This window comes from Sinohyriopsis cumingii, chromosome 5 (assembly GCF_028554795.1).
Source record: "Sinohyriopsis cumingii isolate HCF-2022 chromosome 5, ASM2855479v2, whole genome shotgun sequence".
NCBI classification, from domain to species: Eukaryota; Metazoa; Mollusca; class Bivalvia; order Unionida; family Unionidae; genus Sinohyriopsis; species Sinohyriopsis cumingii.
In genome coordinates, this window is record NC_142965.1 from 36,611,458 (window position 1) to 36,630,473 (window position 19,016).

The window sequence follows — 19,016 nt, forward strand, 5'->3', positions numbered from 1 at the left end:
ACGAAAAAAAATGCAGTTACATTATGAGAGAGAGAGAGAGAGAGAGAGAGGAAAGAGAGAAAGAAAAACAAATGCATTTACAAGCAGAAGAAAAAGAGGAAAAAGACAAATGCAGTTAGAAAAAGAACAAGTGCATTTACAAGCGGAAGAAAGAGAGAAAGAGAGGGAAGACCAATGTAAAATGAAAGAAATGGAACTGGCAAGTGAAAAGCACATTCATACTTCAAATCCAAATTTAAAGTTTGATCTTGCAAAGAATATTAGATGTGTGCCCCCTTTCAGAGAAAAAGAAGTAGACAAATATTTTACACGTTTTGATAGAGTTGCTGAAGATGTGAAATGGCCAAGGGAGCATTGGACTCAGCTATTACAATGTGTACTCACTGGCAAGGCTAGTGATATTTACAATTCACTGTCAGTTCACCAAAGGGGTAACTATGATGTCGTTAAAGAATGCATGCTATGGGGTTATGAGTTAGTCCCTGAAGCTTAATCGGCAAAAATTCAGAAGCTATAGAAAAGAAGCTGGACAAACTCCAGAGAGAAAAAGAGCAATTATTTTATAGATGGTGCTTAGCCAAAAAAGTTAAACGAGATTATGAAAGTCTCAAACAACTTGTATTACTTGAAGATTTAAAAAACTGTGCCCATAGTGACATTAGGTCTTATCTTGACGAACATCAGATTGAAACCTTGGACAATGCTGTTCGTGCTGCTCATTCTTTAACTCATAAAGTTCCTTTAAATAATACTTCTGCTCAACAGTCTTTTGGCAGAAAAGCATTTCAGCCTAATACAAGCCCATCTAAAACTCAAACAGGCACAACTTCTAAAAATCAAACTTCAGAGAAGCTTGATTCAACATCATCGTCTCTTCTTACGTGTACCTATTGCAAGAAGAAAGGGCACGATATTTCTGATTGCTACAAATTGAAAAATAGGCATCAGAATCAAGACAAACCTATTCCAAATGCTCTTGTATCTAAGATGTCAAGGGCAGTGTCATGTATTGAAAGCAAGGTATTTGTTGGGTCTAATAAACCACAGTCTGATTTGATTTTGGAGAATTATGAACCATTCTTATCGAAGGGTTCTATATCACTCTTGGATGATTCGGCCAATCCTATCCCTATTCAAATTTTAATGGGACACAGGAGCTTCTCAGGGTCTTTTATTGTCAGCTACTTTGCCTTTTTCTGAGAAATCTTTTTCTAATGAGAGTGTTCTTGTTGAGGGAGTAGAGTGTGGCTTTGTTAATGTTCCTCTCCACTGTGTAAATTTATCATCAGACTTAGTCTCAGGACCCGTGACAGTCAGAAGGGTCTCTTTTTTACCCGTTGAGGGCATTCATTTATTACTAGGCAAAGACCTAGCTGGAGACAAGGTTGTGGTTAATCCACTTGTAACTGACAAGCCTTGCTTGGATCAGAAAGTCGAACCAATTGAAAAATAATTCCCTGATGTATTTCCACCTTGTGCAGTTACCAGAGCTATGTCAAAGAAAGCTCTTGAGAATGATGTTGATAAGGAAAGTATTCCTTTAGCTGACATATGTATTGCTCAGACGTTTGATGAAGTCACTTTCACTCCTTGTTTGGATCAATCAGAAGGTATTGATGACAGTGATCCTCTTTTAAAGACTCATTTTCTTTATTCTAATCAGGATGATAACGACAATCACTTGTCGTTGAAAGGGGAAAAGATACTGAGATCTTCTGTTTGTTTCAAAAGGCCATTAGTGAAACTAAGCTAATGAAATTCCTGTCTGTTATTTCATTAAAAATGAAATTCGTATGAGAAAATGGAGACCCCCATCATAGACAGGAAATACTTTGTCTGGCCCATTAAACACCATTGACTGGTCATTTAGGGATCAATAAAACTTATCACAAGATCTTATCTCACTTCTATTGGCCAAAAATCAAAAGTGATGTTGGTAAATACTGTAGATCTTGTCATACTTGTCAAATGGTAAGAAAACCAAATCAGAAAATTCTCAAGGCTCATCTACAACCTATCCATGTCTTTGACGAACCATTCAGTAGAATTATGGTAGACTGTGTTGTTCCGGTACCTAAGACCAAGTCAGGTAACCAATACCTGTTGACCATTATGTGTGCGTCAACAAGGTTTCCAGAGGCAATTTCCTTGAGGACTATAAAATCTAAATCAATAGTAAAAGCTTTGATAAAGTTTTCTTATATTCAGTTTGGCCTTCCAAGTCGGTACATTTTACTCAATGCTCAAATTTCATGTCTGGAATTTTCCAGCAAGTTATGTACGAATTAGGCATTCAACAATTCAAATCTTCTGCCCATCACCCTGAGAGCCAAAGGGCATTAGAAATATTCCAGCAGAGTCTGAAAAATATGATTCGATCATATTGTTTTGATACGGGTAAAGATTGGGATGAAGGCATTCATTTACTGTTCTTTTCTGTTAGGGAATCAGTTCAAAAATCTTTAGGTTTCAGTCCCTTTGAACTGGTTTTTGGACACACTGTGCGTGGACCATTGAGGTTATTGAAACAGAAACTACTGTCTAATGAAGATTCTGAAATTAATCTTCTTGATTATGTTTGTAATTTTAAAATTATTTCTTAGAGTACAAATGAAGGGTTATCGACAGGGTCACACTGGGTAAATGTGATTTGTAACAAGTATTTGCTTCTACAAGCTTTCAGTAGATGATCACGTGACCATTGTTTACGTTTTAGAACGCCCAAATAGCCCATGATTTGGAGAATTAATCTCAGCAGAAGTTGCAGAAGTTAGGCTGTTAAAGTGTTAGTTGTATGTTGTGCTGCTTGGAGTTATTTCAAATTACTTGGTTTGGAGTTATTTCAAATTACTTGGATCCAAAAAGATTAATTCTTTTGTTTTTGTAGACTTCAACACTCCAGATTGTAGCATACGTCATCGTCTTCCATATTGGATTCTTCGTCGGGACTCGAACGTCAAATCAGTAGAACATCGTGTTATTTGGACTACGAAAATTTTGTTCTTGGATCATTTTTGGATTTGATTCTATAAAATCGTAAGTTCATATTTTTTTCATTTTTACAGAATTTTTCCTGGCAAAAAATAAATGTTGTATTTTTCAAAGTTTGTTCTTTTCACTCTTTCTTATGTTTCTGTTTATTCGAGCCTAAACGAGTGACATAAGACTTTTCATATCTGTACGTGTGTGTGTGAGCTGCCTTTTCATTTGTGTACATGTGTGAGCTGCCTTTTCATATGTGTATATGTGTGTGAGCTGCCAATTCACATGTGTATATGAGCTGCCTTTTCATATGTGTACATGTGCGTGTGAGCTGCCTTTTCATTTGCGAGCATGTATGTGTACGCTGCCTTTCATATGTGTGCATGTATGCATGACCGTGAGGTCGCAAGCACCTCCTAAATATCGTATACTACCATTTGTGGAGACAAAGCAAGGCATAACTGACAAGGGACAAAACTTGAATAATGGAAAATATTAGAATTTACCACGTTTTAGATTTTTGAAAGAGTTACAGTATCGGTAGTATGTGTGAAGCTGTATTGTGTACTGCCTGTAAAACTACTGATAGAGTTGTTAACTTTGTTTTTCTAGTTTGGTTTTAGTTTGTTTTTAGTTGGACTTCAGTGAGGTCTGGGATGGTTTTTAGTGGGGTTGTAGTTGGCTTACTACAACTTTGTTATGATTTGTTTCGATAGCTACAAAAGGAACCTGATTAACAAAATGTTTTCAAATATGATAAAATGGTAACTTTATCAGTCAGTAAAGTAAGCATCACTGATGACCTTATAAGCAACACAATCAGTGATAATTAAATCAACGATGAGGAGTTTAATTATCAACGATTTCAACTTGTAAACAGAAATAATAAAATACAATCAGAAAAGAATATGCACTACAGAAAGCTGATACAAAATTTTTTTTAGAAAGAGAAACAAAATTGCAAGAAGGTAGGAATTTGAGGGAAAATGAGATTTCGGAAAAGCATACAGTTAAGGTTGTGTATACGAGCAGAGAGTGCTTACAAACTGAACAGAAAATATGGAGAATATAAGTAGACAGTAAATTAAAGTCTATTGAACACAGCTGCATTGGGATATCTAACAAAATCTAAGAAACAGATAAACGGATTGACGAAAACAGAAAAAGGATTTTAGGTGACAGAAGCCGAACCAAGAGTTTAGATCTACGTGATCTCACACAGATTCCGAACTTTATAACTGTAGAAAAATAGAATGCTGCAAGAAATATATTAAAAACCGGTCAAGGCTCCAAGTCTAACGTCCGACAATACTGGCAATCAATTGAGTTGAGTATAAACGGTGTGGTACTTATATTTGAGAATGAGGTGAGAAACTTTTTTAAAAAAATAACTGGAATAAAACAACGCTTTATAACAACAACAAAAATATCGATGCAACTGAATACCTGACCTGAACAAAAAGAATAGATTTAACACTAATTTTGTGTCAAAATTTCTAAAGAAGAATAACTGAACTGAAATAATTAAAAGATCGAAAGACCAAAATCAAAATAAATGTTAAAGAACACATGATAGAAAAATATTAAAACAACATATAAATTATCCATTACTAATAAGTTTCTAAAAAAAATTGTTACTAACAACGCCATTGTAGAAGTTGACATTCACGAAATAGACAAAAAGATTACACCAAATGTGGAAAATTTAACCGATTTAAAGCAAGCATTTACAATGGAAACAAATACAGTTAAAACTCAAATAGATTTTAAAAAATACTCTTGCACTGAACTGATACAATTAAGACTGAGACATACGAAAAGAGTCATTCAAAATTGGACTAAACACGGAAAAGGGCATATAGGATCATTTAATGGGTGATGAAATGGATAACATTGAAAACAAAATCGATAATAACAATAAGGAGTTTCTTGACGAAACAACAAATGCCGGGATGAATTTACTTTATGAATTGCGCGTTGAATTGAGTCTGAAACCTCTAGATGGTATTAAATTAAGAATCGTACAGAAAGATGAAATTTCAGCTGTTAAAGATCAACCAGCACACAAATTAAGAGCTGCTACTGAAATACAAGTATTGAAAGTCTTTGTCGCTAGATACATGTTTTGTGGGAGGGGATCATTTATTATTCATCACTAGATAAATAATAAAAAGGCAGAAGGAGAGAGAAATCATTACTGGCCATTAAAAGTTAACGGCCTACCACTTACGTACAGTAATTTTCGCTACGTGCAGTAATTATCATTTTCATTTGCATTGCTTTTCGCCAAAGCAGTAAATCAATGCCAATTGTTGCATATGGCATTGAAAGTAATAATTTTCTCATCAGCTCAGTTCGTTGTCTACTGCACTTTGGACAGAACATAAAGAATCATAATAGCGACGATGAAGGAAGCAATTGGACATGACATAAATCTATTAGAATATATTAAGAGAAAAACTGACAAAATAAGTACAATCATTGGAAAGACATTGAATTACGAAACAAAATTATTGCAAAAACAAGGACTTATAACAGTATTTAAACAACATGGAGGATTTTCTTTGATCTCAGTGGATATCCTCATGGTACCAAGGCACCAATGTATATTTCAATATAGGCCTGATATAAATTATATTCAATTGTGATAAAATTTGCCTGCTAGGGTTGTATTTTAGTTTTCGACGACTGACTATTCGAGATGATACTGTTTTTAAAATGCTATCAATCTGACAGGCCCATTTGATATTTGATGAAAACAATAATCCTAGATGACGATTAGAATCCATTTATATTTAAATTCAATATTTTCAAACACAAGTTCAGGATTTTTTTGCTACGTTCTTGGTCGCGAAAAAACACAGCCACCGTTTTCTTCTGAATTAAACTTTAAGATCCATTTCTTGGACCAGCTATGCAATTTATTTCGGTCATTATTCATGACAAGCTGTAATTCTGCACAATAAAGGATGAATAATGCAGAAACGAGTCATCTGCAAAAATAAAAGAGATAGATCTAATACCATCGGCAATATTGTTTACATAAATTGAAAACAAGAGTGGACCAAGTACGGATCCTTGTGGCAGAGCAGTATTTACAATCATTTCACTTGAATAAGTATCTTGCAATTTTATTAGATTACCTGATACTCCGTACTCATTTAATTTAATTAATAAGCTTCTATGGCAGACCCGATTTATCACAAGATACACTACAAGAATTTTGTTCTAATGAATTGCAAATACTATGACACATTTAAAAAATAAAAAACAGCAGAGTAACCAGGAAGGAATTCTGATTGAAACGTATAAAAAGACGGTTTTGGGGAAATAAATTATATACTTGTTTAAAAATGCGTCTTTGAAATATTTTCGCAACACAGCTAAGTAGAGAGATTGGTCTGTAATTGACAACTTTGTGTAGATCACCTTTTTTTAGTAATGAAAAGAATGTGCGCAAGTTTCCATTCAATGATCAATTAAAACGAATTGCCACTGGTGCTGTTATTGTTTCAATGACGCCTTTAAGCATTATATGACTTACGCAATCTGGCCCAATGGGTTATTGACAGAAATGGAAAAAATATTATCTCTAATTTCTTTTATAATAATAGTAATTTTGTTTAGGGTATCAGAGCATCTTTTCTTGAAAAACATTCAGAGGAATATTATTATCATCAATAGTTGAAAATGAGGTAAAAAAAATCATTTAAAGAAGTTATCCTTTTCTTTTCATCATAGATGTAAATATAAGCATTATTTCTTGTATCTATAAGCGGTACAATAGAAGTTTAACGATTTATCTCTTTTAAAAAGGATGGTGTAATTTTCCAAAATGTTTTAGAAGTATTGTTTCGGACCCTGAAAGATGCACATCAATATCGCTCTTTAGCACGATTTTTCATTTTGCTTACTTGATTCCTGATTTGTTTGAATTTGTTGCAGTCGATTGGCCTATCACGACTGATAGCAAATTTGCATACTCTTTCCCTTTCTTTATCATATGTCTTAATTAGCACCCACCACGGTCTAACGGTTGGGCGAATTTACAAGGAATACACAAAGTTTAGAATTCTAATAGCTTGGGAGTGAATACATCAGTTACCAGATCGATATCAATTGACGTTAGCAATAGAGCTGCCCAGTTAGCTCATGTTATCAGAGCGTTCAATTTGTTAAAATCAGCTTTGTTGTAAATCCAGACATGGCGCTGATTGCTATATATTAGGAGCATCATGATCACTAAATTCACTTTCAGTTTTTAAGATGTCTGTGTAAATTATGTTTGTGCCGCTACTTGCAAAGATTGGATCAAGCAAGGTTTTGGTAGTAGAAGTAACGCCTGTATGATTTGTAATTACATTTCGTAGATTATATCTTACCATTAAATTATCAAAATTTGTAGACGTAGAAGGTATAAGAAAATCAGTATTATAGTCCCTCATAATACTAATATGTTTATAATCGTCACCGACGATATCGATTGAAACTTCAAAACTTTCCCAGCAATTGGTTGGAGAGTAGTTTGATCTGTACCCTCGCACTAAGGCTAATTTAGGAGAGGGTAACGTAATCTCAATCCACATTAGTTCATCGTTCAGACGTTGGCACAGTAGCTTGTCAGAAAAGATTACCATGACGCTGCCGCAACGACAGATGCTATCTTTTCTAAAAGTTTTTTTTTAAAACAATCATCCATATGGATGCCAGAATTTAAATGTTTTTCACTGCAACATAAAATTGAAAATTCTTCCGCTATACCTTTGTTAGATGCTACTAATATTTAAATAAAGTAAAGAAATGTCATTACACTGGATAGGTCCCAGGTTTGTTTCGAAATTTCATTACCCTTGACAGGTCCCAGGCTTGTTTCGAGATTTCATTACCTTCGATAGGTCCCATTTTTGTATCGAAATTTCATTACCCTTCATAGGTCCCAGGTTTGTTTCGAAATTTCATTACCTTCGATAGGTCCCATTTTTGTATCAAAATTTCATTACCCTTGATAGGTCCCAGGTTTGTTTCGAAATTTCATTACCTTCGATAGGTCCCAGGCTTGTTTCGAAATTTCATTACACTGGATAGGTCCCAGGTTTGTTTCGAAATTTCATTACCCTTGACAGGTCCCAGGCTTGTTTCGAGATTTCATTACCTTCGATAGGTTCCATTTTTGTATCGAAATTTCATTACCCTTGACAGGTCCCAGGCTTGTTTCGAGATTTCGTTACCTTCGATAGGTCCCATTTTTGTATCGAAATTTCATTACCCTTGATAGGTCCCAGGTTTGTTTCGAAATTTCATTACCTTCGATAGGTCCCAGGCTTGTTTCGAAATTTCATTACACTGGATAGGTCCCAGGTTTGTTTCGAAATTTCATTACCTTCGATAGGTCCCATTTTTGTATCGAAATTTCATTACCCTCGATAGGTCCCAGGATTGTTTCCAAATTTCATTACACTCGATAGTCCCAGGTTTGTTTCGAAATTTCATTACCTTCGATAGGCCCCAGGTTTGTTTCGAAATTTCATTACCCTCGATAGGTCCCATATTTGTTTCGAAATTTCATTACCCTCGATAGGTCCCAAGGTTTGTTTCGAAATTTCATTACCCTCGATAGGTCCCAGGTTTGTTTCGAACTTTCATTACCCTCGATAGGCCCCAGGTTTGTTTCGATGTCCACATAAAGAGTTGGCAAGAGTAAAATCATTAAAATGAATGGAGTATTTTTGATAAATGGCAATGAAACAATTGCATTAAATTGCTTATAAAACACACTTCAAGACGTATTTATTACGTTGATTTTTTTGGGGGGCGAGGTGGGGCTTTGCTGCAAAACATTGTGTTAGCTGTTCTCCATTGGAGATATTCTCTGTAAAGACAAGATATGGTAAACTGATATATAAGTCTGAGTGCGTTACTGACATTGCGAACAGAGGGAAAGAAAAGAATAACAATGCGAAAAAGATCAAGAAAACAAGAGGTGCTTGCAAGTTTCTGGAGATTGAGATAATTTGCTAGTTAATCTGGCATTCAACTGGGGAAATGATGCAGCGATTTTAAAGTAGAAACACATATTTGATGCAATGTTAAAGCTATATACTAAATAAAATCAAAACCGATCAGGCATATATGGAGTTCTGCTTTGAGATGAAAAGACTGAATATTACATTGCATTCCAACGATCACAATGGTAATGTAACTGTGGAGAGAAACACATGCATATATTCACGCGTGCCCAAACGCACTTGCATTCATGCACATACATATATATGCGTATTAGCGAACATATAAACATACATGTGTACTAGTACGTACATATGAACATACATGTGTACTGTTACGTACATATACACATACATGTGTACTAGTACGTACATATACACATACACATATACTTGTTTCTCTTAAATTTACGTATACCAATAATTAGAACATAAATAGAACATTACCCAAACTGGGATAGAACGAGTCAGCGATGTAATTCACACTGTGTGAACATTGATAAGAGCCGATAAAAATCAGTGATACACGTTAAACATAATGGGCTGCACTTGCAGATTCGGAAGTGCAACAGTAGAGATTGAGTAAAAAGTTCACAAAGTGCACCATTCTTATTAGTTGTGCCAGGTGGTTTCCTTATTTCTTTGAAGGTATGAGATTTGCTATTAACGCTGTGGTATGTGATTTAGAGAGAATTCATATTTGAGAAGTATATTACCATATCCTTACATAGGTGATGATCTTTTCAAGTTGTGCGACTGCAACATTTTCACAGTGGGAGATGGCTTGGGTAAAGGAGTACGCCTCATAGCAGATTGTTAGATAGTTGTTATAAGCTGGCTAAAGTTCAACAATATATCCGACTGAAAATTAGTACGAAGGAAAATGTATTTGCTAAAAAAATATGTATTTATTTTGTTAGAGAGGTTCATGTAAATATGTACAATGATCTCAATGACTTATGATTTAGAAACGAATAAATAGCGTAAAGGAGAGTCGAACCATTTCCTTATGTAAACGACATAACACGATAACTCATGGAATCGCTAATTATGGAAAATATTAGATTTATTTTAGAAATAATCGAGACTGAGTACCAAAAAAAAAACTTGCTTGACTACCTTTCTGTCATCTGACAAACGTTTCTATTCTACAAGACTTACAATGGAAAGTGATTACTTACATACCAGACTTACAATGGAAAGTGATTACTTACAGACAAAGACTTACAATGGAAAGTGATTACTTACATACAAGACTTACAGTGGAAAGTGATTACTTACAGACAAAGACTTACAATGGAAAGTGATAATTACATACAAGACTTACAATGGAAAGTGATTACTTACATACAAAGACTTACAATGGAAAGTGATTACTTACATACAAGACTTACAATGGAAAGTGATTACTTACATACAAGACTTACAATGGAAAGTGATTACTTACATACAAGGCTTACAATGGAAAGTGATTACACTGGTCAACAGTGAAATCATTACTGACTTGAAAAGGCCCTAATCTGTAGTATTTTGGTGTGCCGAACACGAATATAACCGTGAAAAATTTGTATTGGCTCTCGTTTTGAAGATATTCATATACCTCATTTTCTATGTTTCACTGTGTAAATTTCTCCAGTAGGACTGCAGCAACATCCGGAATAATGATGTAACATTGCATAATACCATCATGCTCACATCATCCACAGTTGATTGCATCATTTTCTGATGCAATGCAATACTAATGCCATGCGGCTGCTGAAGTAAGTTGACGTCAGCAGTGTACTATACATGTGTAGGCCTATTATACTAATGCCAGGCGGCTGCTGAAGCTGACGTAAGCAGTGTACTATATAAAGCCCAATCAGATAGGTTCAGCATTTAAAATATTTTAGACGTTGTGCGAGACAGTTCAAGCTACTGTTACATAAAACTTATTATTTTATCCATTTATGTACAATAAAGAACAGTAATGCCTCGAAAGTGTGTTAATACCGCGGACAATTTTGCTATATTTGTGGGGAAGTGACATTTGCCAACCAGAAGAAAAGTATCAATTCTCAAGTGAAGAAGGCATATCATCTTTACTTCGGATGCAAGGTTGGTGACCAAGACAAGCCTTGGGCTCCGCATATATGCTGTGCTACATGTACAACACAGCTTTCACAGTGGTTGAATTGCAAAAGGTCATCAATGCCGTTTGCAGTCCCAATGGTGTGGAGAGAGCCAAGCAACCACCTAAATGACTGTTACTTCTGCTTGGTTCCTCCTCTTTCCGGCGGAATAACGAAGCGAAAGAAGTCGAGAATAGTCTACCCAAACATTCCGTCTGCATTGAGACCAGTTCCACATGGTGAGGGACTTCCTATTCCAGAACCTCCAGCAGAATATTCTCTTGATTCATCTGACGAAGACAAAGGTGAGTCGACCTGTTCTTCTCCTGGTCCATCAGCATGCAGTGATCCAGATTTTCACTGTGGTGCATCATCAACCCCACACAGAATAACACAGGAAGAACTAAATGACCTGATTCGTGATTTGGACTTATCAAAGAACAAGGCAGAATTGCTAGGATCAAGACTCCAACAATGGAATCTTCTAGAAGAAGATGTCACAATTACTGCATATCGAAAGCGCCACCAGCAATTGGAGCCTTTCTTCAGAAAGGAAAGTAATCTGATATTCTGTTCCGATATTGAGGGCCTCATGAATGCTTTAAAAATCACTCATGACCCACAAGAATGGAGACTATTTGTGGACTCTTCGAAACTGAGTCTCAAGGCTGTGCTTTTGCACAATGGAAACATTCTTCCATCTATTCCAGTAGCGTATGCTGTCCACATGAAAGAGACATACGATAACTTAAGGCAGCTACTGAATTCCATTGAGTATAACAAGTACAGCTGGCACCTCTGTGGTGATTTGAAGGTAGTTGCCCTTTTAATGGGACTGCAGCAAGGATATACAAAATACATGTGTTTCTTATGCGAGTGGGATAGCCGAGCAAGGGAAATGCACTACATGAGGAAGGAATGGACTCACAGGCAGAATGTAGCCATTGGAGAGAAGAATATCCAACACCCAGCTCTGGTTGAGGCTCAGAAAATCTTACTACCACCCCTTCACATCAAACTAGGTTTGATGAAGAACTTCGTGAAAGCCATTGACCGGACTTTGCCAGCATTCCGATACCTGCATGAAAAATTCCCTCGACTCAGCGAAGCAAAGATTAAAGAGGGAGTTTTTGTGGGTCCTCAGATTCGAGAGCTTTTCAAAGATGACCGGTTCAACAACTTGCTGGAAGGTGACGCGAAACAAGCATGGAATGCTTTTCGCCTAGTTTCTACAAACTTCCTCGGAAATGTTAGGGCAGAAAACTATAAGGAACTAGTAGAAGACATGTTGATGAAGTATAAGAAACTTGGCTGCAATATGTCTCTAAAGATTCACTTCCTTCATTCCCATTTGGATTTCTTTCCTAGCAACTGTGGTATTGTTAGTGATGAACACGGCGAACGTTTTCATCAAGATATCGCAACAATGGAACAAAGATACCAGGGAAAATGGTCCACTACAATGCTGGCTGACTACTGCTGGACACTCCTCAGAGATGCTCCCGAACAGCTGTACAAGAGACAGGCGAAGAAATCTAAGATGTAGTCAATGACTTGATTTTTTATAGGTAGGCTATTACAGTTGACCTTTTACTATTGGAATGCATTTCGTTATGTAAACATTAATTTCTTGCAGATTACAAAAAAAACTAGAGCCAATTTTGCAATTTGGCTGTCATATTCGTGTTCAGCACATAAAAATTGATAAGAATTGACTAATTTTATTTCAGTAACATGACTTTTGTAAAAATTTGTTGTCCAGTGTTACTTACATACAAAGACTTACAATGGAAACTGATTACTTCCATACAAGACTTACAGTGGAAAGTGATTACTTACAGACAAAGACTTACAATGGAAAGTGATAACTTACATACAAGACTTACAATGGAAAGTGATTACTTACCGACAAGGACTTACAATGGAAAGTGATTACTTACATACAAGACTTACAATGGAAAGTGATTACTTACATACAAGACTTACAATGGAAAGTGATTACTTCCATACAAGACTTACAGTGGAAAGTGATTACTTACAGACAAAGACTTACAATGGAAAGTGATAACTTACATACAAGACTTACAATGGAAAGTGATTACTTACATACGAGACTTACAATGGAAAGTGGTTACTTACATACAAGACTTACAATGGAAAGTGATTCGAGCTATATGCAGATGCTTGCGAACAACACAGTTCTTTGTGTCGAAATGATGACTGTGGCAATAATGATGATGTAAAGTAACGAAAACAATGAACCCAGCCAAAATAGCTGATAAAAGTAGATATTATGAAATAAAAGCATGGGCAATAGTACCAACGTATCAATCTTTAATATTTGTTGTGTCTTAAAATAAGCACGAAAAACAATGGAAACATTCGTCATCGAAAATAATCGTATATGATGTACAGAGAAAATTCGTAAATAAAACCACACAAAACAAGAGAAACAAATTTTTAACGAAGATTGTTTATCACTTTGATTACAAGATTCTTACATGCATCTCCATAAGGTACTGTCATCCAATAAAACTTATCGTCATAGACATACAAGGAAGAAATCTATCAGTTTTCATGCTGTCAATGTAATAAATATATGGGATGGGTACATTCATCTAGTGATGGGTATATTCATATCGTGATGGGTACAGTCATCTTGTGATGGGTACATTCATCTCGTGATGGGTTCATTCATCTTGTGATGGGTGCATTCATCTCGTGATGGGTTCATTCATCTTGTGATGGGTTCATTCATCTTGTGATGGTTACATTCATCTTGTGATGGGTTCATTCATCTTGTGATGGGTTCATTCATCTTGTGATGGTTACATTCATCTTGTGATGGGTTCATTCATCTTGTGATGGTTACATTCATCTTGTGATGGGTTCATTCATCTTGTGATGGGTTCATTCATCTTGTGATGGTTACATTCATCTTGTGATGGGTTCATTCATCTTGTGATGGTTACATTCATCTTGTGATGGGTACATTCATCTCGTGATGGGTTCATTCATCTTGTGATGGGTATATTTATATCGTGATATATTTTATGAGTGAATAAAGAATTGTTTTATGTTTCGAATTTTAATTTTGTTATGAGTGAATAAACAATCGATTTATATTTCGAATTTTAGATTGTTTCTGATCATAAAGTATTTTATTTCTATGCGTACTATTTTTTCAATATTGTTTTAAATGAATAACATTAACATTTATATGAATGGATCCACACAACTCTTGAATGTGAACTGGATGTGTGATTTCCACACAAAAGTCATGTAGGATTGGGCTGTAGTAGACTTAACTGTATGTGTGATTCTCAACTAAAAAGTCATGTAGGATTGGGCTGTAGTAGACTTAACTGTATGTGTGATTCTCAACTAAAAAGTCATGTAGGACTGGGCTGTAGTAGACTTAACTGTATGTGTGATTCCACACAAAAGTCATGTAGGATTGGGCTGTAGTAGACTTAACTGTATGTGTGATTCTCAACTAAAAAGTCATGTAGGACTGGGCTGTAGTAGACTTAACTGTATGTGTGATTCCACACAAAAGTTATGTAGGACTGGGCTGTAGTAGACTTAACTGTATGTGTGATTCTCAACTAAAAAGTCATGTAGGATTGGGCTGTAGTAGACTTAACTGTATGTGTGATTCTCAACTAAAAAGTCATGTAGGACTGGGCTGTAGTAGACTTAACTGTATGTGTGATTCTCAACTAAAAAGTCATGTAGGACTGGGCTGTAGTAGACTAAACTGTATGTGTGATTCTCAACTAAAAAGTCATGTAGGACTGGGCTGTAGTAGACTTAACTGTATGTGTGATTCTCAACTAAAAAGTCATGTAGGATTGGGCTGTAGTAGACTTAACTGTATGTGTGATTCTCAACTAAAAAGTCATTTAGGATTGGGCTGTAGTAGACTTAACTGTATGTGTGATTCTCAACTAAAAAGTCATGTAGGATTGGGCTGTAGTAGACTTAACTGTATGTGTGATTCTCAACTAAAAAGTCATTTAGGATTGGGCTGTAGTAGACTTAACTGTATGTGTGATTCTCAACTAAAAAGTCATGTAGGATTGGGCTGTAGTAGACTTAACTGTATGTGTGATTCTCAACTAAAAAGTCATGTAGGACTGGGCTGTAGTAGACTTAACTGTATGTGTGATTCTCAACTAAAAAGTCATGTAGGATTGGGCTGTAGTAGACTTAACTGTATGTGTGATTCTCAACTAAAAAGTCATTTAGGATTGGGCTGTAGTAGACTTAACTGTATGTGTGATTCTCAACTAAAAAGAAGAATGCGAATGACATCTGTCATATCTAATGTATCCATCCAACCATCCATCAATAAATCAGAAAAAATAAATCGTAAAAAATACATGCACAAAGTCAGACTTTCATATATTTCTCTCTCCAGTCATCGATTAAAATATTGTGTCTCTCTATTTATCATTTTATTAGATTCAAATAAGTATTTTACGAAACTTATACCAAACTAAAATACAATTAAACTATTACAAACATTAAATCAGCATAATAAAGTTTTAGGTTAAAATAATGAAAATTAAAGTTGAATACATTATTATCCGTTCATTTTTAATCATTTACTTGTCAAACCTAAAAATTGTATTAAATAATAAAAATGTTTCTGCAGTCATATCTTACTGAAAAGACTTCGAGCTGTCCGAAATTTGCATTATGAATTATTTTGATTTATGATAAGGGGTTATAAAACAATCAATAACAGTCATTTAATAAATGTATTTTATGACGTTTAAAACTTATTTGTGAATAGTGAGGCGTAGCATTCGTGCCAAATTATGTTTTTATTTCACAATGAAGATGAATGAGAAATGCGTCAGCAACGGAACATCCGTATCATAATTCAACCATCTTTTTGCACATGCTATTATATAAGTATATTTTTGTTAACGAATAATGCATGTAAATTTATTACCTTAGTTATTTGTTTTTCTTTGAAAAGTTGATGAGTGTGCCGTCATTGAAGAGTAAGTGCAAATAAGTTATGCTTTCATGTAAAGGAGTTTTTTTGTATCTTGTCTTGTCTGGCGTTAGGTTTTAGTTGTACGAGATACATTTCGGTTCAATCAGTGCAGCTGAGGTGCAAAATTACACAGAGAGAGAGAGAGAGAGAGAGAGAGAGAGGACGTATGTAGGTAGGTAGGTTAATTTGTCTTTGCACTTCTTTATTTCACATTTTAGAATTTAACTTTCGATGGACAATATATGGCAAGTATATTGCTGAGATACTAGTGAGCCCTATACACATTTACATACATACATGCATATATGTACGCACACACACGTACACAGTAGGCCTACATACGTATGTATGTGTCTACATAATCTTGTATGTACGAACGAACGCAAGTATATATTTATGTATGCATATTTACGAATGGATGAATGTATAGTAGGAGAGGAACAAAGCATAACTGCCTTCGAGTATCGAACCTGTTACTTCTGCATTATCGTCAGACTCACAAACCACTTAATTAAAAGGTCTTAATCAGCTAGGCTGGTCTGTTAGCGGCCTCGACCGCTCAAAACATATTACCGTTAGACGCAGCATAACTGCCTTCGAGTACCGAACCTGACACATTTGGTTTAAAGTCAAGTACACATTGCACTAGACTAAAATGTCAGGACCAGCTAGCCTGGTTAGTGAGTGGCCTCATAAACGTCGACCTCTACACCTGATACTCTTACACTGAGATTCAACTACGAATCTAGCTTCATACGCAAACCAGTCGGAACACATTATACACTAAACCAACAAATACTGAGGTCGCAACGAGCACCCGAAATTTAACAGAAGAAGGATAAAACACAGCCGCCATCCAACACCTGTTGGCACAATTACTCAAACTATTGCAAAAGAAGAATAAATCCACCAACCAACTGCTAAGGTTAGGGACAAGGCTCGTACTGTTGCAGAAGGACAAAGCACAACCACCAACCAACTGCTAAGGTTCGGAACAAGACCCCAAACTGATGCCAAAGAAGGAAACAGAGCCATCATAAAGTATCCAACCTGACAGTTCTGCGGCGAAAATAAAAAATTCACATCAGTAAGTTTGCTAGAAAGTGGCCTCGTATTTCTCAATCGATACATATGTATATATGTCGTCAGGCCTGAGTTTGTTCAGCTTGCTATCAGTTCAAATCATTCATAATGGGTGAATTGATATTATGTCATTCTGTGGATATTAATTTACTTTTTACTGTGATGATGATGATGCTGCTGCTGATGATGATGATGATTAGAAGTAGAAGTAGTAGCAGCATTAGAAGGAGGAGCATGATTATTATAAGTATTATTATTATTATTATTATTATTGGCAATATTATTATTATTATTGGTATTATTATTATTATTATTATTATTATTATTTTAGTAGTATTAGTATCAGCAGCAGCAGAAGTAGTAGTACTTACGTTGTTTATTTTACTGCTTCTAGGAATAGTAGCAACGTGGCAACTGCTGCTTGAAGCAGTGGTAGTGATAACTGACAAGAATAATTTCTCTATTTAATGATCTGTTTTTATTTTAATAACCATTAAGAGTTGTGTTTGCATTATATGTCTTTGACAAGAAAAAATACACTAATCTGACGGTGTCTTTGTATTTGTAACATCATCCTTTGAAGACGAATATTGCTCTCTTTTGAAGGTGTCCTTGTATTTTAGTATTAGTAATTTGAAGAGGTATATTGCTCTTTTTTGAATCTGTCCTTTTCCTTGTAGTACAAGTCTTTCTAGAGATATATTTCTGTCTTTTGAATGTGTCCTTTTCAAATTAGTACAAGTCCTCGAAGAGATATATTTCTCTCTTTTGAATGTGTCCATCTCATAGTAGGATATGTCTTTGAGGAGGAAAAGTTCTTCATCTGAGAATGTCCTTGTATTTGTATGATAAGTCTTTAGTTAGAACAATTTCTCCAACCTGAGTGTGTCCTTTGATCCCTATTTATACGTCAGTGTTGCCCTATAACATCATTGACAGAAGACGGAAAATTTGCGATTTCATAAAATGTATTCACCTGCATACAATATCGATGCACCTGTGATCGTAGCTTCTTTAACTAGTTGAGCTTTTATCTTCTTCTCAAAAACTTGGTTTTTATTCTTTTTACTGAGCAGTGTCTAAATGATTTAGCTTAATACTTAGTTTGTAATGGAATGAATAGATCCATGTACATATCTGACCCACTAGAAGAACGATAAGAACCAAATACATGTTTCACCCACCAGATGAACGGTGAGACCCAAATACATGTACGACCGACCAAATGAACGATAAGACCCAAATACATGTTTGACCGCTCAGATGAACGATAAGAACCAAATACATGTTTCACCCACCAAATGAACGGTGAGACCCAAATACATGTTTGACCCACCAGATGAACGAAAAGACCAAATACATGTTTGACCCACCAGATGAACGACAAGACCAAAATAAATGTTTGACTGACCAGATGAATGATGAGACCCAAATACATATTTGACCGACCAAATGAACGATAAGACCCAAATACATGTTTGACCCACCAGATGAGCGATAAGACCCATAATACATGTTTGACCCACAAGATGAACGATAAGAACCAAATACATGTTTCATCCACCAAATGAACGATAAGACCAAATACATGTTTGACCCACCCCCAGATGAACGATAAGACCCAAATACATGTTTGACCCACCAGATGAACGATAAGACCCAAATAAATGTTGGATTGACCAGATGAATGATGAGACCCAAATGAATATTTGACCGACCAAATGAATGATAAGACCCATATACATGTTTGACTGCCCAGATGAACGATAAGACCTAAATACATGTTTGACCCACAGATGAACGATAAGACCCAAATACATGTTTGAC